General features: G+C 43.3%; 1 protein-coding gene across 2 annotated transcripts in view; it reads right to left on the bottom strand.

The window, feature by feature from the left end:
* PLS3 (plastin 3) overlaps window positions 1–20,453 on the bottom strand; it is a 51,734-nt gene extending 31,281 nt beyond the window's left edge. For both annotated transcript variants that reach the window (XM_072125946.1, XM_072125947.1), the window contains exon 1: window positions 20,346–20,453. The gene's annotated coding sequence lies outside the window, so the exon portion shown is untranslated. The remainder of the gene's footprint in view (window positions 1–20,345) is intronic.
* Between the last annotated feature and the right edge of the window lie 3,209 nt (window positions 20,454–23,662).

Genomic DNA, 23,662 nt, shown 5'->3' with positions numbered 1-23,662 from the left:
TGCAGGACCTTTGAAGCCCATTATTATATTAGTGCCTGGGCCCACCAGAAGATCTTTTGGCCTGCAAAACCCAGGACACACCTGTATACAAGAGCCCTTCCAGGACCTTAGAAGGACATATATTCTAGAGCCATGACAGCAGATCACTCAAGGGCCTATTTACACTATACCTCCAACATATACAACTGTGCATGGATGAAATGGAACATGCCCCCTATAGGTTCCCAATGAAACAAGGGTCTATACCCCAACATCGGTCAGAAAATTGTGCGGTCCAAAACATGTGGGACCTGAGGTACCATCACAGTGCAGTATAAAAGCAGACTATGTTACATGGTATAACTATAAAAAAGGTAGTTCCAATATATATTCACACTGACGGAGGCCCAAAAGTTTTTAACTGGGAAAACAGCAACTTTGCCCACACTATACTGCAACCATGACCGTCATATTGCGGGTATAATTATACCGTAATTGCACGGCAATTACTGGAAAAATTTAGCAACTTCTCGTAGAGATCACAGGGGAGGACAACAGGGGACCAGAAATATAACGGTGGAAGAGAAAGCATTAACTCTATCAATTCTAGATCATCACAAAAACAATACGATCAAGCTTCTCCATTTACACAGGTATCATGGTTTCCCCTTTATCATTTTTAACATTTCAGCCCAATTTATCTTCAATTTACCCTTTTAATAAAAGTAAAACACAGCAATAAAAACTAAAAGCAGCTACAAAGAAAAAAAAATGCAACTACATCTTGTCCTACAAGAAAAGCGAATAAAAGAGAAATATGCCATTTAAACCCGTTCTATGCCGACCGTGTGATAACAAGATTACCTGAATGTCAGACAGAGCGACTGCTTCCCCACCTTCAGTAAGGAATGAGACCAATGACATATTTAGCCAAAATGCACATGGTTAACCCGGGGTGTGTCCGAGGTGAAATCACTGTCCTGAACAAACTAGACCGGAATGATTGAAAATCGTGTGAAGCTAAAGCTCTGGAGGCGACAAGTTACAATATAAAGTACGGTCATAGGAAGTAACGTAGAGTATACACCAACCTCTAAGTTGTGTCAGAGGGCTTGGAGCTCACAGATCCCAGGATAGACGTCACTGGTTGTCAGATAAAGGTGAACCTTCCCTTAAAACACATACAAAAAGGTGTGTCTGCTTAGTAATGCAATGTGCCAAGTATCCGGAGGGGAGAACCAGAGCCCCAGATGAACAAGCTTCATGACTTGGGAGTTCTGCTTTGAGCAGCTTTGATGCAGTTTCCACTTACTCAGCAATTACTTTCATCCAAAAACAAGCATCCAGCACCCTACTACTGGCAGCACCCTACAGATGTTACCCTGTATTGGAAAGGGGCCTAAAGACCGTTCGACTATAAACTTGACTAAAGATCCATAACCTTTGCAATTGTTTAGGAACATTTCTTTGAGCAGTAGAAGACACTCCGTGTAGAGCAAGCGATGAAGGTTGAATATATACATAGACACAGGTCCAATGTATAGCGTATGGAAAGCACAGGGAACCCATCATTAGAAATTGACCTAATAAACCCCTATCAGATTGTTAAGCAACTTAAAAAGCCCTCTTGGACAACCCCTTTAAGAAAACAAATGTGTACTCACCTTGTCCTCTGCTCCCGGTATCCTGCGCCGTGGTCCATCGGAGCAGTGCCCAAAAGCTCAGCTCGGACTACTTCCAGGCACCAGAACTGGTCCCCTGTTCCAGAACTGGGACATGGTGAGGGATGGGAGTGCCCAGAAGTAGTTTGAGCAGAGCTTCCGTGGACTGTAAACATACAGGGGCACGGCTCCGATGGACCAATGCGCGGGCCCCTGGGAGCACCAGACAAGGAGAGTACCCTTAAAAAAAAAAAAAAAAAAAAAAAAGCCCTCCCAGCCCAAACTAGAAATGTCATTGTGATTCCACCTCCTGGACTCTTAGCATAAGGGTCTCTCCATTCCTACTCCATGTGGATGAGACTACGCTTTTCTTTGTGTGTTGTCGCTCTGTATACACTCTTACGCAGCATTCACACCCTATGTAGAATTGCTGGAGGATTGATGAATAAATTAAGTCACCGAATTTGCAAGTCCCATGAGGTGTCACACCTCAGCCTTTTAAATCTGACTTACAAATGTGGCGGCAGAGTCGTCAGCTGCACAATTTACATGATGACACGGATTATTCCCAGTCTCTAATACGAAGCAATGTAACCAGCGCAGAACATGGAGAAATCACAGCTCCCGCGACCAGCTGAGGGATTATCAAATGTCTACAAATGAACATCGGATCATTCCAGAATGTAGTCACTGGAAAGTGGTGTGCCATGTCCTCTAAAAGGGGCTCATTATATACGTTGTGTCCACTTATACAGATCAGGAGATAACGTTCAAAGGCGAATAGGATTCTGCATGACTTCACTGTGGAGACGGGGTTAAAATATCCAATAAAAATTGGCAGACAATTGAAGAAAAACTTTATTTTCTTACAAATAAATTATCCTCTACTGATCGCAAACAATGTACTTGCACCACCCTGTATTTATGTATCCAGCACACAATGGGGCACATTTACTAACCCACCCCTTGCGCGATCCCCATTGTGAGTTGTCCGAAGATCATGGACTCCAGTGAGATTTACCAAGATCATGCGCCCGATTTCCTGCATGTGTCGCTTTCCCGCTCAGGTCCGTCCCCCGATTTGTGTTGCATGAAAGCCGGCGCGTGCCACAATCCCCTTTAAAATGCGACACAAAAACGTTAATTGTCAGAATGTCCGACGTTTGTGCTGCCCGTGGACCCTTAGTAAATGAGCCCCACTGTCCATACATTCTGTGTGTTCCGGCCGCTGTGCGTTCCCAGAAAGTGCATTGTCCGTCTGATCGTATGCCTGATATCCCTCATGTGTCGCTTCCCCGCTCAGGTCTGACAGAGTTCACCATCCTTTTAGTAATGCGCCTTTAACATAGGGCATGCGAGACAATTTAAAAGTTAAACCCCACACTCAGTCCGACAGCACACCCCTAATTTGTGTCACATGGAAGCCAGCGCAGCTGCGCCACATAAAAGTCCCACTTGCGCCACAATCACACCTCACACACTTCTTAAAAACCAGTGCAAGTCTGATAAAAGTGTGCATCACGACCCTTGGTAAATAAGCCCCATTACCTACGAACAAGATCAGGTTCAGGTATCAAATTTAATTTTAATTAGTCTATTTTGCACATAGCAACCAGTTTTTAAGTGTACCCATCACTAGTTGTCACAAACCCATAAAACAGTGCTGACCAAATTAAATGGAACCTAGTAATCCAATAGAACTCATCCCTTCCTTTTTCTTCCATACCCCATCCTTTCCTTACCCCTCTGTCCTGTGGGTCCCAGTCCCAAGGTTTGTATTGCTGACCCCATGTTGGGCTCTTGTTCGCTTATAAAATTGAAAAACTCTCAATAAATACAGTTTAACAAAAAAAAGTGCTCACCCTTCTTGACCCATTTGTGATCAAAGTGCAACCCCAATCAACCCCCACCAATCAAAACACAGAGCTACTTTAGGGAAAAAAGCCATCCCTTCCGGCTCTGCTATGAACATGCAACACTTGGTCAAAGAGGTTTGCTTTCCAAGGGTAACAAGACGCAGAGGATTACACGTGAGCAAGGTGAAATCTGTCACTGGAGGTCTGTCAAAAAGATAAAAAGTTGTAGTACTTCCATACATGTTCTGTAATTAGCATATTCTGCCAAAAGTAACTAAGTAACAAAGATTTTTTTTAAAAAACTTTTTTACTGCATAAATGAATAGAGCAGTTCATTAATTAGAGCACCTTCTCAGTGCCTTTTTTCTGCTATTTCTCTAGCAGTGAGCAGTGTGCCCGAAAGCCTTCGGAGCTCTGTCCACTTCAGGCAGATAAGGAGGCCAATGATTAACCCTATCCATGTGAACATTTACCTTGATTTATCAGTTCTCTGGCGGAGTACGGGACAGAAAGCAGATTTACAGAAACAAGGAAGGAAGGCCGGAAAAAAAGAAAGGTGGACTCAGCACTTCCCCCTCCCTCTACCTGCTGTAATCTCAAGAGGGGGTGCTTCTTTCACAGTGTAACAGCTTGTGAATCTGCAGTTACACTCCCAAGAGCACTTCATGTTCATTAGCATAATTTTAAAAGTTGATATTAGAAGGAAGGAGGCCATGGATAACAAATATAAGAAGATTACCACAGTTACCATGCCTAAATCTATGATAAAAAGTGTGCCTGGTTTATCATGTTTGACTTTGATGTTAGATTTCTTTGAATTGTATGGGAAAGCGGACACCGGTTCTGATGTACTCATGAGAGGGTAGAAACTACATTAGTATAGTTAATCTGCACTATATAAAGTTACAATGTGGCCACATATAGATGGGCTTTTGGGAAGCAAGCTTTTTCAGTGCAGTAGCTGGATACATGTGTTGTTACTGATAATCCTCCCTACACTGTATATTACAGAGGAGAGGAAGACGTCATTAAAAATAGATCAGGAAACACAAGGCGTTCACCATCTCTGCTGCGAACCAGACAGACCAGACATTGTCCAGCAGAACGAAGGCCGGCCATTTCTGCAGCGTTGTAGATCACAACTTCAGGATGCGGCCCCATCATTTGTCGCTCAAGGGATTTCCGGGGATTTTTCATCTGTACAATTTACACATTGAATATACTACATCTGGTAAATCGCAATAAATAATGTATCAATTGGATTTAAAGGTAATCTGCTATGATGAACCAGGGACATTACTCATAGATCCAGGCACCGTGACTGTGGTAATCTGCTTATATTTGTTATCCATGGCCGTCTTCCTTCTAAAATCAACTTTTAAAAATATTTTAATGAGCCCGAAGGCCTCCTGTGGGGTGTTACCAGAGGCCCTCCATGGTGTAGCTTCACAGGCTGTTACAGTGTGCAAGAGCACTGTCCCCCTCCCACTTCTTGTGCTGCAGTGAGGTTACATCAGGAAAGGGGGGTGCTGGAGCAGTAGGGTCTCTGGTAACACCCCCAGGAGCTCATCAGCCTCAATAGCATAATCGTAAAAGCTCATTTTAGAAGGGAGGAGGCCGAAGGTTACCACAGTCTCCTGGATCTATGAGTAAGTGTCTTTAGATTTTCTTAAGGCATTCAAATCGTCTAGAGTCCATTAAAGAGTTGGCTAAAGAACAATTTGCGAAAAAAAAATCTTTAAGTACCACATATAATTCAATGGCGCCATCTTATTAATGTGCCACGGTTAACAGGTGTATTACAATTAAAAGGGGTATTCCCATCTCAGCAAATAAAGGTTATTGTTTCTATCATGAAAAGTTATGCAATTTTCAGATATACTTGCTGTATCAATTCCTAACAGTTTTCTAGATCTCTGCTTGCTGTCATTCTAAAAAAAACTTCATTGATTGCTTCCAGTGGACAGAAAACTGACCACAGATGCATGACTCGTTATATCACACAGCTCCGATTACTGCACAGGAACAAACACCACCGATAGTGATGAGTGGTCCATTCCGCAGATCTGCGTAACCCGGACGTGTTGCATGATGGGCCGCAGAACAGCCAAATCGGGCAGCTTCACTCTCCTAGCAACTAGGCATGGCTGCGATTGGCCAGGTGTATCCACCAAGCTATCCTCCTGGCCAATCACAGCCATGCCTAGTTGCTAGGGGCGTAAAGCTGCCGAACAGAAGACGCCTGATCCAAAGTTCGGGTCCAGTCAACTCTAAACACTGGTTTTGCCTGCAAAACACGTATAGCTTATTCCCGAGGGCAAGTGTTAAATGCTAAATGCATGAGCTTGGGGAGACCATCCTTACCGTTTCTAAATGCAATTTGAACGCAGTGTGTGAACGCAACCTTAAGGCCGTTAATCGGGCCTAGTAGACTCCACGGTTCAGTTGTACCAAGGAATTCAACAACACTATCTCCCCCATCACCAGAATTTTTTATTTTAAAAAGTATTCAGTATTTTGTTCACAATATTCCGGTTTAAAAAATGGATTTCACGGATGTACCGCCAGATATGTCTGCAAAGAGGGAAATTCGAGAAGAAAAAAGAAAATAGTCGCAAAATGTTGGATGATGGCCTGTCATGCAAAGATTTTCAGGTCTGTCTGAGACACAGGTTATATATATACGGCATGACATTTTCTAGGCTCTTTAGGTTGCTTTACATAGGCTTTGCATTACAGACAGGGCGAGGCGGTGCACCTGGGAGCATCCAGTAGCGCAGGCCTGTGGCGTCATCGGGAGTGCACTGGACCAATGGAGGAGACTCTCCTCACTAAGGCATGTGCTAAGCAAACACCAGCCTGAAAGCCACGATAACAATGACCCTCAACCCTGCAGGGAAAAACCTTGGCAGGCGTCCCCGCTGCCCTCCGACTCTCATTCTAGAAAAGCAACAGATGATTCAGTGCAAGCTCCAACCGTGCAGCTGTCATCGACTCCTAATATCGCTGTAATAACACTCAAGTCTAGACGGAGATTATTGCTCTGTATATTGAGCCAGTGCTTTCACATACGTTTCTAGGAATTTCAGGTTTTACTAAAAAAGTCAAATGAAACCATATAGGGGGAGATTTATCAGAAGTGTCTGAGGTAAAACTGTTCTAGATGCCCATGGCAACCAATCAGAGCTCAGCTTTAGTTTTATAAACAGCTGTGGGGAAATGAAAGTTGAGCTCTGATTGGATGGCATGGGCAACTAGGACAGTTCTGTTTTTGGACACTTTTGATAAATGTCCCTTATATCTAATGTGAAGTCTATGTGAGCGGAAAAATAGAACGGTTTCGGTGGCCACTTTCACAAGCTTCAGATACACATACTGAAGGAACTGGGTGATCATCTTGGAAGTATGGAAAAAACTTGACTGGAGGAGTGTGAAGGAGGTGTACCTGGCGGTGGTGCGGTCTGGACAGGTACAAGTTATTCTGCAAGTGTACCCCAGAGTAGCCGACCCCCGAGGATAACAGAAGACCAAAGCCTCCTGACATTTACAGCATTGCGGAGGGGCGTGGATTTCATCGTAGGCCGGGGAGCGTTGCATTGTTATTTGATAAATCCCCCTGATGGGTCTAGGAGATTTACTCGACAGAACATAGAACTAATGAACTTAACTCAGCATCTCAGTCCAGTAGTTCTGCGTTTCAGCAAGCAAATCCTGCAAAGTAATTAAGTGAGAACAAACTTTCTCAAGCACAACCAGCCAAAACAGTTGGTTAAAGGAAACCTACCACCAGGATAAAGTATTGTAAACCAAGCACACTGACATACTGGTGTGTGCCCCCTCTCGCAGGATCTGCTCTTGTTTAAGCTTCCTATGCTCGTTTTTTTTTTTTTTGTTTTTTTTTTAAAGGCTTTAAAATTGTGTGCAAATCAGCCTCAGGGGCTCAAGGTTCCATTAATGCACATGGAGTAGATGCCCTTTAAAGGGAACCTGTCATCAGCAATCGGCCTAATAAACTAATAACAGAATACTGTCAAGCTGTGTAACACCTTCTAGTTTTTGTTTCTTTCATGGCCCTGGTTGGTGGCATCATCCAGAAAATCAACACTGAAGTGAGATGTAAATTGGTTGTTTATAGTCAAGGAGGAGGAGAGGTGGGGAGCTCTGAACCCTCCTCCTCTGGTATTGAAATCATGCATTGGACATCAGGAGATCTGGTTAGTGATGTCTCTGGATGCAAGACCCTTAATTACAGTGTAGGGAGCCTTTTTAGGGAGAGAACTTGACTTCAGTGTTAAAATCTCCGCCTCCCTGACTTTATACAAATGTAGATTTTCTGGATAATGCCACCACACTGGGTTATAAAATAAACATGATCTGCAAGCTGCTGTCAGGTTCCCTTTAAAGGCTCAATTGTCTACTTTAACCAACTTCATTCTTATTTGTATGGTCACCTTTACCATATAAGTAGATAATTATAAAGCAGGTCCTATTCCAGCCACGTTAGTGACTCGCATGCCAATGACAAAACGGGCCACAAACAATGGACTACCTGTGAAGATGACATAAGATAACAGATAGGGGCGTCTTGTTTCTCAGTTTAGATGCTACATTAAGTAAAAAACTAGGAAACCAGAACAGGAGCAGGGTCCTCACCTCTATTGTTCCATATGACTGTCTGTTCTCCGTAATGTAATATTATATCTGTATATGTCCCTTATGATTTGTAAAGAGCTGCAGAATTTGAAGACGTTAGTACTATGTGTAACGCAAGACAAGTAAGAACACAAATGCTCAAAGTGTCTCAAGATGTCCCAATAATACAAGCTGCCGCATGAGAGAACATTATGTCAACAGTCAAGTTGTTCGCAGAGTTCCTGCCGAAATGAGGTACAAATGACTCCATTACTATACTCATATCACACAAATACACAGACGCCAGCAATGACTTGGTCTCTATGCAAACAAAATGCTTCCTACCCTTATACCATGAAATACAAACTTGAGTGCCTTGTACATGAAGTTTGCACATACAATGCACCACTATAGCTTTATGTGCAGGTTGTATATTTCCACACTTGCCATGATAGGGATGTACGTGGGAGAGGGACAATAATGACACATACACATTGTGTAATCAAACCTGTCTGACTGTCCTACCACCGGCCGCACCCGTGGTCTGTGGGAGGCAGATTTAAGAAGAAAAAAAAAATATCACATTTTGTTGGATTAACCTGTGTTAAGTAAGCATGGCCGATCCATAAGAATAACGCTCAAGGTTAATGGACTAGATGGAAGCAGATGCTTCTCCTTGTTCTGCTTCCCGTCCGCAGAACATATTTCTCGTTTCCATGATAAATCTTTTTTTTTTTTTTTTTTTTTTACGGTCAATGAGAGAGAAGTTCGGTGGCTAATACACGACTATTCATACGAGAATAGATTTGATGGTGCGGCCTATAAATGGCCATTCCACCGGTAAGAACAAGATCAACCAATCAGGTAAGGGGGGGGGGGGAAATATTACCCAGTCGGCCATGAAAGAAGGAAACCGAAAAGCTATCGCTCCTTCCAAGGAGTTGTGGTTGTTGTTACTGCAGCCATTCTCCAGTGACCCTACACGGAAGCTCGGAGCGGCGGACGACCAAGTCGATGTTTGTGCAGGAGTTGAGTTTGTTTTTTTTATACAGCAGGAAAACAAAAATACTTGATCCTTCTGAAGACTTTTTATAATAATAATTCCTTTATTTATATAGCGCATACAGATTGCACAGTGCTGCGCAGAGTTTGCCAAATCGGTCCCCGTCCCCAATGGGGCTCACACAATCTAATCAACCTACCAGTATGTTTTCGAGCGAGGGAGGAAACCCGCAACACGGAGAGACCATACAAGCTCTTTGCAGATGATGACCCAGGTGCCCAGTGCTGCAAGGCTGTAATGCTAACCACTAAGCCACCATGCTTTTATAGAAATGATCTTTGGCTGATCCCACAGGCAGGGCCCTCAGACTCATCGAATGACCACACTTCAGCCACTCATTAGAATTTAAAATTTTCTTCTATAACTAAACCATAGCGGATCTGCTATTCCGACATGGTCTAATCAAACCTCTGCAACAATCCAGAGATGTCCCCAAACAATCCGACGTCAGACTAAACAAGCTGGAGCCAAATATACCAGCAGACTGAAACGGAAGGGCCAAGAATACACCTTGTTATTTCTACCATGGTATTTCTCTTCATTCAGCATGTAACATTCAGCTATTTAAGGGCATTGTATTCAGGGAGAGGCGCATATAATTCCACACTAGACTTCGCCCTTACGGAAGAACCTTTTATGGAAATTTTTATTGCTAAAATAGCAAGACATCATTAAAAAGTTGAAGGCCAAAGTTAGACATTGTTCAGCTCCTGGTTATAAATGTTGTCTACGTCTCTATTTTGACTATTCTTTTTAGCTCAGATGGGCCACAATATTTAATTTGTGCTCTAGACAATGAGTCCCCAAATTAGACTAGGGCAACGTGGTGACTTGTAATAAGATCATGGTACTGTGCGGATACATTGCACCCAATGAATGTAGTCATGCTGCAACGTGTCATGACCAGGACCCAACCGTCCACATAAACTCTAAACCGGACACATTTTCGTGTAGCCATATTGGCTATTATCCATAGAAATTTACAATTTACAACTCAGACTAGAATGGTCAACGAGCAGTCATAAACCTTTTGCCGACACACAATTCTCCTTTGCGTGGAAAAAACGGAAGCCATGTTTTAATTTTTTGTAGAATAATCAGGCCGACAGCTTTCCTTTTCAAGCTACTGTATCATGGATCAGAACCAACGATAGACCCGACAAGTCCATTCACTTGATTTTGTAGAAGTTGATTCCGTAGGCTTTTGCCGATACAAAATCATCCTCGGGAACAAAGTACCTGGGAAATTTATGGTCTACATCGAAGACCTCCCCCCCCCCCCCCCCGGCACCCCCACCAAAAAAAAAAAAAAAATTATAACTGGGTTGATGACCAGGGTTGTACAAGTCAGACACGTAGGTTTTTAAATTATGCAAAAGACTCTCCAGGCTCCACTGACAACTATAGGACTCTGAGCCCCTCAGGTTCATTTGCATATTTTTTAAAACCTTTTTTTTCCCCAAGAAGCTTAAGAAGCTTTAAAAAAAAAGACAATCTTCACCAGCATGCCAGGGTGCTTGGTTTACAATCCTTCATCCTGGTGGTAGATTTCCCTTAAAGACCTCCACACCCATGATGGGTGGATGAGTAATCCTGTGTGGCACATTTGCAGACATTGCCAAAAATAATAATCCTCTCATAGTGTAAGCATAGTGTATTTATCATAGTGCAATGTACGTTAATGATTAGCAGCCAGCCACCTACATTCTACACTAATCCATCACATTGCTATCTCTTAAACCATTCCCTGATGAGATCATGGCACGTTCATGTAGAGAAGAAGTCAGCGGACATGGCAACAGGTGCGCAAATCTACTCTACAGCGCCAATGACAAGTAGTTGTATAAACAATTAGTCAGCAATATATATGGACAAAACCGCCTAGGACACCAAATGTGAACACCTAATGTATTATCTGTTGCCATCACAAACATCTTGTAGAAGAGCCGTTGCCTCTTCCCATGTCAGTTTTAGCATAGAATGGTCTTCTTCATAGTGTAACAATGCTGGAGCCTCCCAATATATGACTCTATTTAGCCATGGGTGTTACTAGGGCCAACACCGGAGATTTTGCCCCATTATAACGTCAATGGAGATTTTTTACTAAAACAGCCATGGTACCGCCTCCTCCGGCCCCAACTTTTTCTCTACATCTTCGGTCCGTGAATGTCGAAAATGTATGGGGCCATGCATCACAGACTGAATACTCTGCCAACGATGAGATTTCAAGTATCATCAAAATCTCCAATTCGGCACGGTTGTCTGAAGGTCCATGAATCTCAATGGTAAACAGAAAAAAAAACGGATGCATTTTAAAAACGCATGCTTTAAAACAGTCCAATGACTGGACGTGTGGCATCACCCTTATGGAGCTCGATAAAACATACAAATTCTCAAAATCGGTGAAGACAAAATGTTGGAGGTTAAAGTTCCTCTTTAGACCTTTCATAGTTTTGCTATTCGGAAAGATGCGCCAATAGACTGTAAGCTCTGGCGAGCAGGGCCTCATTTCTTTTGTTTCATCTGATGATGTTATCACTCTGTGATATCTTATTTTATTTGCCTAGGTTCCCCATAATGATGGCGCCATATAAAAGATTTTTATTATATTATTATACTCTAATTTTTATTACATCCTTTCTTGTACCAAATCATACAAGACCACGTGGCACCCAAAATTTATATAGGTGCATGAGGCTTACAATTATTTCCTTTATTGCAGCAGAAGCTTGTGCTCAAGAGCCGATCTTCATAAGAGTTCCTGTATAATTTGGAGTCTTACACAGAGACAAATGTTACTATCAGATCTTACTACAGTATACGCCATTGACCACCTGTTGTATTGTAACACGTGAGGAGGGAACAGTGGCGCTTTGTAACGCGAGCGCCGCACGTGCCAGTACATCTGTCCGATATGTTACAAGGTTTATATAATGCTTCATGTACATTATACATGCCTCCATGGCAAGTGTGGCATCATCTCTAAGCAGTTACAATATGCGTTGGCCGAAACTTGAAAAATCCTACATGAATAAGAATGAATCCTGCAGTTTTTACCATAATCCACCCAAAATTTAGCATGGAAGTTTGCCATATGCAAACCCTGCAATTGCCTACGTACGGAAAAAGTTACAAAATAGATTGCAAAGTGACTGGACTGTAATATGGGATGGCAACAATGTCTGCCAGCCACTTATATCTACCCCACACTTACATCAGAATACAAACTAAGGCTATATTCACACTAAGACCTGTCTGCTGCACCATTGTACGGCGGGCATAAACCGGCACCATAGCGATATATGGCGCACAGCACCGTAGTTCGGGGTAAGGACATGTCCTATCTTTCTCCTGGCTAGGGAACAGTACAGTGCCGCACATGTGCTGAACCGTACTTCAGACGTACGGCGCCATGCGTCCATTGCCATCTATGGGGGACATACGGCGTATATATATGTCCCCCACACGGCAAAGTGAATGAGGCTTAAGTCAGTATTCGCGGAGAGGATGTTTTAATCCTTTTGGGTTCCTCCAAAAATGGAAAACAACAGGTGGTCCCCTACTTAAGTACACTCGACTTACAGACGACCCATAGTTAAAGACGGACCCCTCTGCTCACTGTGACCTCTGGTGACCTCTCTGGATGCTTTACTATAGTCCCAGACTGCGATGATCAGCTGTAAGGTGTCTGTAATGAAGATTTATTGATAATCCTCGTCTCATCACAGCAAAAAATGTTGAAACTTTCATTGTCACTGGGGCAAAACTTTTATTTGTCTGGATCTACAATTATAAAATATACAGTTTCGACTTGCATACAAATTCAACTTAAGAACAAACCTATGGACCCTATTTTGTATGTAACCCGGGGACTGTCTGTACATTACAAAAATACTCCATGTATTTTTTTAGGCAGTTTTTTATTTTAACAGCAAAAATAATGGCAGTATCAGACTTGCCAAAGGCATTCAACAGACCATACAGGCTTATACCATAAAAACTTATGATTTGTGAGAATCTGACCACTATGATGAGAATTAAAGGGGTTGTCCAACCAATCAAGTTAGACAGGATAGGGCCCAAGTTCTTTATCGGTGGGAGTCACAAGTGACGAGTCCCCGAAAGATCATGTGAACATCGGACCCCTCGTCGCTCCCGGAGATGAATGGAGTAGACCGCCGCACATGGCCTTTATAATCCTACAAAATAACATAGTGTATGGCTTTACTTTCAACCATCCTTTACCTACAGGAAACGGTTGAAATCCACGAGGGACACAAGGGTCTCTGATCTGAGTAATAGTTAGCGAGAAAGGAATGACAAAAATGCAGCCCCATCAGTAACGGACACCGTCCTGTAACCTGATCGTGTACAGGCCGTGAAGGTAGCACATAGTTAGGAGCCGAAAACCACCCCAGGCACATGCAAGAGGAATTATGTGACCGTTGAAAATTGTTAAAATGCTCCAACACCTCCAGATTACGGTACTCCTCCCTTATACTACACACATCACCTGGATGTTTTATCACACGAGTATATACTGTAAAGTCTACAGCTCTAATGCTGCACAAGGTCAGATATTTGGAGATTTTTAGAAACCAGGAGTCCTAGGATGGAACCATACGTCACTCAATCCAGTGCAATTCCGCAGCCCAATAACGTCTAGTGTCCTCCTAGGGTCAGGGAGTGATTTCATACTACCTACTCTGTATTGGATACATAGATTGAGAAAATTTACAGTATTACAGTATACATCCATCATTGCTCCAACCGATGCTTTGTGCAGAATTAAAGAAAATCTACCATCATAATCCATCATGATAAACCAGGGACACTTACTCATAGATCCAGGCACCGTGACTGTGGTAATCTACCGTAATTATGTTTGTTATCCATGGGTCCTGTGGGGCATTACCAGAGCCCCTCTGAGCTGCAGCATCACAGGCTACTATGTTGTCTGTCCCCTTTTCCTCTGCCTGCTGTAATGTCACACAGTAGGGGGGTGGTCATGCACAGTGTAACAGCCTGTGAAGCTGCAGTACAGAGAGGTTCTTGGAACAACCCAGAGCCCTAACGGCTCATAATATAAAAGTAGATTTTAGAAGGAAGGAGGCCATAGAACAAATATAAGAAGATTACCACAGTCACGGTGCCTGGATCTATGAGTAAGTGTCCCTGGTTTATCATGATGGGATGTTGATGGTAGGGGGGGGGGGGGGCACTATAACTAGAATCACACTGGTCAAAAAGTAGCTGATCTAGTTATGGGCAGTATATGAAGTAGTAGTTTTAAAACCCTATAATCTGACTATGATGATAATGGGAAGCAATGGGGTACCTGACCCTTATATGAAAACAAGAGGAAGGGCAACAGTCTCCTTTTTGGAAAAGAGGGGGTGGTGGTAAAAAAAAAAAAAAAACCTATATAAAAGGGGGACATCATATCGCTATATGTATACTAGTGGGTCAGCAAACCCCTACATGGACATCAGTGGGGAATCTGCCCCCTTTATCAGACTTAGACGCAGCTGAGCACTTCCAGCCTGCAGCCGCCCGCTCGCACCTTCGTTCTCCTTACACTATGTACCAGACAGACAACTTTTTCTGCCTTTCTCAAGCAGCAAACAGGAAGCCCGGATACATTCCAGTGGGATTATGTAACGCCCCATACAGTACAGCATTAGCAGACAAGCATTATTGTTTGCCGGTATGAGTGACGGTAGCAGAGCAGCGGGTACGAGGATCAAATCATAGACAATGACATACATTTAAGATCTCTAAACCTCACTTTGCTATGTGTACCATCTCAGATCAGTACAAGAGTCTTATATCTGCTTTCTGTATACGCTTGGCTAGTGTGGTGGGTAAGCTTTCCAGTGCTTGACCTATCCATAAGTCTTCATGCACCCATTTATTTTATCCCTATATAGGAAAGCATTTTCGACACACAATATACTACAAATTACTACCAAGTATAGTACCCAAACATCGATGGGTGATGTCACATATTCCAGCGCAAGACAGAGTTGAGTAGAAGGTCTCATCTTACTAATGGGGAAGAGGAAGGTAATCAGAGGATGAAGTGTGCATGGTGGTTTAGAGATCGGCTGCACTGCGGACCACTAACTGCATAGAGTTTGTGTTGTGTTATCTCCCCAATTTTGTACAGGTTTGCTCCAGATACTCTGGTTCCTCCATAACTCCAGAAACATACCGACGTTCTGATTTTAAGCACCAATGGAAAACAGAAAAGAGACTGAAGGGTACATCTGCCCTTTAACCAGAGGAGGCAGAGACTGAAGGGTGTCCCCACCATTTAACCAGGCGAGGCAAAGACTGAAGGGTGTCCCCACCATTTAAGCAGGTGAGGCAGAGACTGAAGGGTGCCCCCACCATTTAACCAGGCGAGGCAGAGACGGATGGGTGCCCCCACCATTTAACCAGGGGAGGCAGAGACTGAAGGGTGTCCCCACCATTTAACCAGGCGAGGCAGAGACTGGTTAAATTAACCAGGGGAGGCAGAGACTGAAGGGTGCCGTCTTTTTACCTTTGAGAGGCAGTCAACTTGGAAGCATCCAAGGACTATGTTTGCAGTTGAGCGAGTCATATTCCAGCTTGGCCATCTAGTAACTATTTAGTTTTAAAAAAAATAAAAAAAAATTGATCTTTGAAGTCTTTTTTTTAATCTTATGCATATTTTATTACCGTTTCCTACTAAGAAGTGGAGTAAACAACAAGAAAGCAAGTGCTCATCCTCCAAAATGTCCATAAAAAAAAAAAAAATGCCAATGGACAATGGCGGAATTAGACATTGTAAGAATTGTCAAATGTTCAGCTCTTTTGCTACATTTTGGATGCTTGGGACATCTCCTTGCGGGCGTAGCCCAGAACTCTTCATCTTTACATTCTTCATTATTTGTCCTCATTTCCACTTCCATACGACATGTTCATGCACGCACTGTACATACAAAGTAGATTCCATCCCCTACAGTTACATAGAAACATTTCAGGAGAAAAAGAGAAATATTTATGTTTACAGTTCATATATTGGCTAAAAATTTGGGAGAAATTTGTACCAAGATCAATTTTAATTGGGTCATCCCAAGCTCTTTTTCATCCAGGAGGTTCCCCATCACAAAAAGGACAATAATAGGATTGTCTAAGGCTTTGTGCACACTGGGCTCCAGCGTTCCATGGCCGGCTCCAAAGTCCATAATCCATAATGAGGCAACACCAGTTTAATAAGGACCGTAGAGGTGACATATGTGACTTCACCACAAGACTAACAGAAACTAGGCATCATATCGTCCCATCTACATACAAGAATTATGTGCTGGAAGCTGGAAATTTTCTTCCATAAAAAAAGTGCACAATCCACTAAGCATACAGAGCAATGTTCATGTGTTTCTCTCAGGTTCAATGAACCCTGTAGTTGGATTTGGGTCAACGGCGGTCATCATGCGTTAAACACATAGACAGGATAAGTAAATCTGCCGCTAAGATTCTGACAAAAACCAAGAATTAGATGTATCAGAATTATCACAGCAATAGATGCCAGATGATAAGTCATCTCCATCTTTACAAGTTTATGCCACAATTCTGGCTTTTACAACGTCAAATCCTAAGTCAAGCCAACTTTTGACAAACCGCACCACTTTCTGGCCGAACCAGACACCCTTGCAGAATAGGTGTAAAACCAGTACCGGTGTTTTAGTAAGGCCAGTTGCCCACCAGCGAGTTGGGTCTGAGAAACTCCATGCGTGCGCTTGCAGGATTTCCTAGACCTTTAAGTCCAGAGATCAGAAGTTTGGTCCAGGAAATCCTACAAGCAAGCAGAGTGAGCTTCTCGAGCCAAACTAGATCAAGGGCAACCGGCCTTAAAGTCAAGTTGCCCATAGACAAATCGGGTACAAGAAAATAAGCTTCTATTAGACACCTCAGGGGCAATTAAGCTTCTGTGTGGAAGGATTGGGCATGCTCAAATAGAGTCTCATCCTAATTAGAGATGAGCTGACCTGAAGTTCGAGTTCAGGGTTAGGGTTGGGCCGAGTGACCCTGGCCAACCGAAGTCATGGCTAGTTGCCAGGGGCATCAGTTGGCTGTATTAGCTGTTCGACTGGCAATCCAGCAATATGTCCAGGTCACACGGCCAAACCCAAACAACTGGTCCACTCATCTCTACTCCTTATATTATGCATTGCTACCTTATGACACATAATATACTGTATATAGTTGGCACTGCCAAAATTGAGCAGTTTAGCCAACTTTGCTTTTGGTGCCCAAGGCCATCAGTGGAGGTGGCAGGTGTGATCCCCACAAGTCATTTTGGTCCAAAAATCTCGCTCTATGCACTTGTGGGAATTCGCAGACCGAATATAGAATCTGAACTCAACATGCATGCGATACAAATCCAAGTCTGGAAAAATCTTGACCAACTTCAATCATGGGCAATGGGCTTCATACGTATGACAAATGACTTTATGACGCCCTGCAGGTCTCATTGAAAAGACTTGTCCTACAAGATGTCATTTATGAGACAAACCTTATTACATCAGAGAACCGAAGCTACAACTGTGGTTATAGATTAACAAACCAAAGCAATGCAGAAAAAATCTTTTTAAAAGTAAAGTATTAACCCTGTCAGTGATAAGACAGGAATTTTGACATGACTTCACCTTTAGCTGACTTGAAGCCACCACAATGTCACTCCACGGGCGGGCATAGGGTTGTATACGCCATGGGTAAAGAAATTCTAAGATAACACGCAATCGGCTCTGGCTGTCTTGACTTTCTAATAATAGGAGGTTGAAGAAGGTCGACGAAGAAGATGACGTTTACGATTGGGAAGGGATGACATTACTACGCAGGGATCGGCTTTCTATTAATCTCGTGAAATCCTCACGTGATAAAGGAGACATAAAAGAACAAACATTTGTACACAAAAGCTTCCAATACCTACCCTCAGAGATTAGCCCTCGGAAAGGCCACGCTCACTTTATTTTCTAATGGCTAGGCTTTATTTTTGGAGGTCATATAGTCAATTGTAGAAATTGGAGGCGTCAGGCCCAACATTGTATATGGCTAGTAATTGGCAGCAGTGACCATTCTTGGAGCCCCAATACATCTTAGCCACTAACCGGTATGAAAGAATTCCTACCGGCACATGTTTTACTGAAAACCGTTTTGGCAAGTAAACCTGTTGTACACACCAAACCCAAAAGCTATTTAAGATGAAGGAAATAGAGAAATGCAGAAACCACCATTATCATGGAATGACTTCCAATGGTTCAGCACGTAAAGACTGACTGTAATAAAGGAACATTTGGAATGACCCTAAAAGTACAATTAGTGATTAGACAGGAACATGATGGAAACAAGAAGGAACAGGTTCTCCTACAGTCAATTTAAAAAGCATTTACTGTTGATTCCAAAACTGCCCCCGAGGGATCTAGGTACATAACCAAACCAAGGAATAGGGAAGATGTAAACAAGCAATAGCGCCACCTACAGCAGCAAAGTGTTCAATCTCTAGATTAACCAAAGTCAAGACCTACAAGTCCTTTACCCTACGCTGAAAGTCCTATGGACCTCCTCTATCAGTTGAGGAGTCACCACCTGTTATGAGCAAACCCTTGCTACCAGCCGTAGGTGTCCCCCTGGCCGATCATAGCCATGGCAAGTAGAAAAGGGTGTCAATTTGCCGCATTGGCTATTCATAGAGCAATACAACCGGCTGAACCTGAACTTAAACTACAGGTCTACTCATCTCTAGTCACCACACAATCAATTTCTTAAAAGGGTTGTCCAAAGGTTGAAAATCATGGCTACTTTCTTCCAAAAACAGCTCCTCTCCCGACCATGGGTGGTGGCTGGTATTGCAATTGAATTCCATTCATCTCCATAAAGCTGAGCTGTAATACCATGGTCAGGGGTGGTGCTGTTTTTGGAAGAAAGTAGCCATGTTTTTCACCCAATCCCAAAAAAAAGGAGTCACCAACTAAACAACGTAAACACAAAGGCTCAAAACACTTTAATAAATGGCTACAAAAGACTTCATGCACAATCTAGAAGTGAGAGAGAATGAAACTAGAGGCGTGATCCCTTTAATCATTGATCTCCCTCCAGGTTAATCATTTGCACACAGAGCGCATACACTATCTAGAGGAGTCTATTCACACCTTGACGTCCACATCCCTCGTAAATTCCATACATTATTGTCTACGTTATCACACTCCACGACGGCTATAAAGTCATTCAGACATGGCAAGGGTTGCCAGAACAAGTGGGTCACTACGTGCAACACTGCCACTCTTACATCGATGGAGGGTTGAGGTACTGCACCGTGACTCTTCAGCGATAACAATTCCAATTGGTGATGAAACTAGAACACAGGCCTCATCCCCTGTATATTCATCATCACTCAGCACTAGGAGAAATGCTGATCCATCCACATCCCAACCCTGTGTGTTCCAGCCGCGTTCCAGCTACCGGAGCTAATGAGACATTTGGGATTTATTAATCTCCTACCCGCTATCCAGCCACATCTCACAAGTTTGCCAGAGAACATGAAACGCAGAGTCATGTGCGCTCCAGATCAGACAAAGGGATCCTTCACTTTAAAAAGTTTCCTATATTATTTCGGGAGCGTAGAACCTATTGCACAATATATGTAACAATGGGACGGATGGAAATCTTTAGTCCATAACTGATTATAAAAACTATAAAATGCACTAAAAACGTAACAGAGTCATAGACCGACACTATGTGCACTGGTATAATATATATATCATGCAATGCGAGGATGGGAAATAAATGACATATACGTATATGTTCTTAGTTTTATCGCCCAATATACAAAAGCGTACAGTAAATATCAGGACCCTGGCTGATCCCCGCTCCATGGGATGGTAGCGCCCCCCTCCCTGCAGTGGTATAGTCCAGGTTACTTACTCAGCAGAACTTAGAATTGTCAATTTTTGGGGGGAAATCACATGACTGTTCACCTTAGCAACTGATGCAATGCACTGATAGGTATCTGCAGATGTGAGGACTCCATGCAGACTCCTCCAGGATTCCATAGGGATTCCCATAGGGAATGTACAGCCATACACCCAGCCTCCCCCCTGCTAGTGATACATAGAAGCGCAGACTTACAGAAAGTGTGTGTGCAGCTCCTGCTCCCGGGCTCCTCTCCCCACAGCTCAGTGCACACAGCCCCAGCACAGCCCCAGCCCGGCTCCAGCACTGCCAGCCCCGCCCCCTCACTGCACGCACTGGCTGCCGCCTCACTCATCCATCACCTCTGATTGGCCGCCGCAGCCGTCACTCCTTCATTCTGCGGACGATGATTGGATGCTTTCTGCAGAACTCCCAGGGTGGAGGCCGCTTATACTTTGTATTGTTTGTGAGTGACACATTGTAACTTGTACAGTGTGCGGCGTCTGGTCACCTCACCTGACTGATACATACATGTCTGATATATACATTACATTGATACCCACAGTACAGCTCAGTAATGCCAATATATAGTTAGTGACTAATTATAGTGGGCTAACTGAAATTAGGAGAGCACCCCCTCTAAATTAACCCTTCCAGCTTGCAGGTTTTGTTGCTATAAATAAAAAAAGATATAAAATTGGGGAAACGTTGCCTGAGGGTGATGCCGCACGTGGCGTTTTGAACCCGTTTTTGGTCCGTTTTTAAGCAGTCCGTTTTTTGAAAATGCATCCTTTTTTGACAGGTTTTACCAATTATCTTAATTAAAACTGGTCAAAAACAGATGCGTTTTTTGTAAATTGAAAAATTAACAGTAATGTAATTAGGTAAATCACCTCTCCTAAGCTGTTGTAATACGTTTCAAATGCAATGAAAGACGTTACATTCTTCATCTTTCCATCCTGCAGCCTCCGGCTGAGTAATGTATGCGCACAGGCAAGTGCCGGATATGGGGTGCGCATGCGGCGCATGACGAGTGATGTATTGGGGGACACGTGGATGTCACTGTCCATATTAGGACAGTGACATCACTGGTAGAACAGTCAATTGGCGGCTGCTGCCGATGTACACTCCCCCCCACCCCAGGGATACATCTGTGCCATACATCTGTGGTTGAATACCATATTTTCCTTGAGTAATGCCCTCCTCTTGTTTAACATGTCAGAAAAATGTACCACTAAAGATGAAGGGACCCGATGGGTTTGGGTTTGGCCATCTGACCCGGACATATTTGCAGATTGCAGGCAATAATTATTATTAGTGCTTTACATTCGGAGTCCCCCTGGCTAATCATAGCAATGGCTAGTTGCTAGGGGCATCAATTTGCCAGATTGGATGTTCGACCACCAATACAGTCATTTATCAGGACCAAACTGGAACGGTGAACCAGACCATTGGGTCAACTCATCTCTATTGACCACATGAAATTATTCTCTGATTTTGGTAAAATGATGGAAAATATGGGCATGTCCAGCATTGTTCACGTCTGCTCTGTGACTTCTAGTAATAAAGGCACAGTGATGGATCCTCTGCACGGTGAAAAAAGCTGCCACTGGTGGAACCAAATGACCTATAATGGGCTCCATTGGGTCCTGGCAAAGTGTACTGCATTCGGACAATAAAGAGGATGATCAATGTAGAATTTCCAAAACCAAAATGTGAACAGAGTGAAACCAAAGTGTGACTTACCTGATTAACACAGGGGTAATCCGCCACACCCACCCACCCACATGATGGATAGGAGATACAGTATGTGTCTGATACTAGGACCCCCATAGACAATACGTTCCCAAGCCACAGTGTGAATTGAGCAGTATTACACAGGGGCTTGGGGTCTGTATTCTCATAATCACTGGGGGTCCCAGTGGTCAGCCCCTTAGCAATCAGACTCTTATACCCTAGTGATAGGGAATAACTATTGCTCATGCTTACATTTGGCATATTTCGCTGTTTTGGAGAAATAAGTATAAGCTTTTTATCATATAAATAGATTCAAGGTCACTTTACACATTGTGCTTCAGTATATGAGTCAAGTCATTGTAATCCTCACATGTAGGTATCACGTATGCTCTGCATCTTCTCATGTGCCCAAAACTACTTATGTATAAAGACATACACTCACCGGCCACTTTATTAGGTACACCATGCTAGTAACGGGTTGGACCCCCTTTTGCCTTCAGAACTGCCTCAATTCTTCGTGGCATAGATTCAACAAGGTGCTGGAAGCATTCCTCAGAGATTTTGGTCCATATTGACATGATGGCATCACACAGTTGCCGCAGATTTGTCGGCTGCACATCCATGATGCGAATCTCCCGTTCCACCACATCCCAAAGATGCTCTATTGGATTGAGATCTGGTGACTGTGGAGGCCATTTGAGTACAGTGAACTCATTGTCATGTTCAAGAAACCAGTCTGAGATGATTCCAGCTTTATGACATGGCGCATTATCCTGCTGAAAGCAGCCATCAGATGTTGGGTACATTGTGGTCATAAAGGGATGGACATGGTCAGCAACAATACTCAGGTAGGCTGTGGCGTTGCAACGATGCTCAATTGGTACCAAGGGGCCCAAAGAGTGCCAAGAAAATATTCCCTACACCATGACACCACCACCACCAGCCTGAACCGTTGATACAAGGCAGGATGGATCCATGCTTTCATGTTGTTGACGCCAAATTCTGACCCTACCATCTGAATGTCGCAGCAGAAATCGAGACTCATCAGACCAGGCAACGTTTTTCCAATTTTCTACTGTCCAATTTCGATGAGCTTGTGCAAATTGTAGCCTCAGTTTCCTGTTCTTAGCTGAAAGGAGTGGCACCCCGTGTGGTCTTCTGCTGCTGTAGCCCATCTGCCTCAAAGTTCGACATACTGTGCGTTCAGAGATGCTCTTCTGCCTACCTTGGTTGTAACGGGTGGCGATTTGAGTCACTGTTGCCTTTCTATCAGCTCGAACCAGTCTGCCCATTCTCCTCTGACCTCTGGCATCAACAAGGCATTTCCGCTCACAGAACTGCCGCTCACTGGATGTTTTTTCTTTTTCGGACCATTCTCTGTAAACCCTAGAGATGGTTGTGCGTGAAAATCCCAGTAGATCAGCAGTTTCTGAAATACTCAGACCAGCCCTTCTGGCACCAACAACCATGCCACGTTCAAAGGCATCAAATCACCTTTCTTCCCCATACTGATGCTCGGTTTGAACTGCAGGAGATTGTCTTGACCATGTCTACATGCCTAAATGCACTGAGTTGCCGCCATGTGATTGGCTGATTAGAAATTAAGTGTTAACGAGCAGTTGGACAGGTGTACCTAATAAAGTGGCCGGTGAGTGTACATACAATGGTCTGGGAACCAGGTTTTTTCACATTTTCTAATTCCCTTGTATTCGATTTTCTCACTTATACACTTGCCATTGAAATTGCAACTTGATAAACTACAACAATCAAAAAATACATTCAAACTGTTATTTTCC

Source organism: Engystomops pustulosus, chromosome 9 (assembly GCF_040894005.1).
Source record: "Engystomops pustulosus chromosome 9, aEngPut4.maternal, whole genome shotgun sequence".
Classification (NCBI taxonomy): domain Eukaryota; kingdom Metazoa; phylum Chordata; class Amphibia; order Anura; family Leptodactylidae; genus Engystomops; species Engystomops pustulosus.
This window is presented reverse-complemented; position numbering and strand designations above follow the sequence as displayed.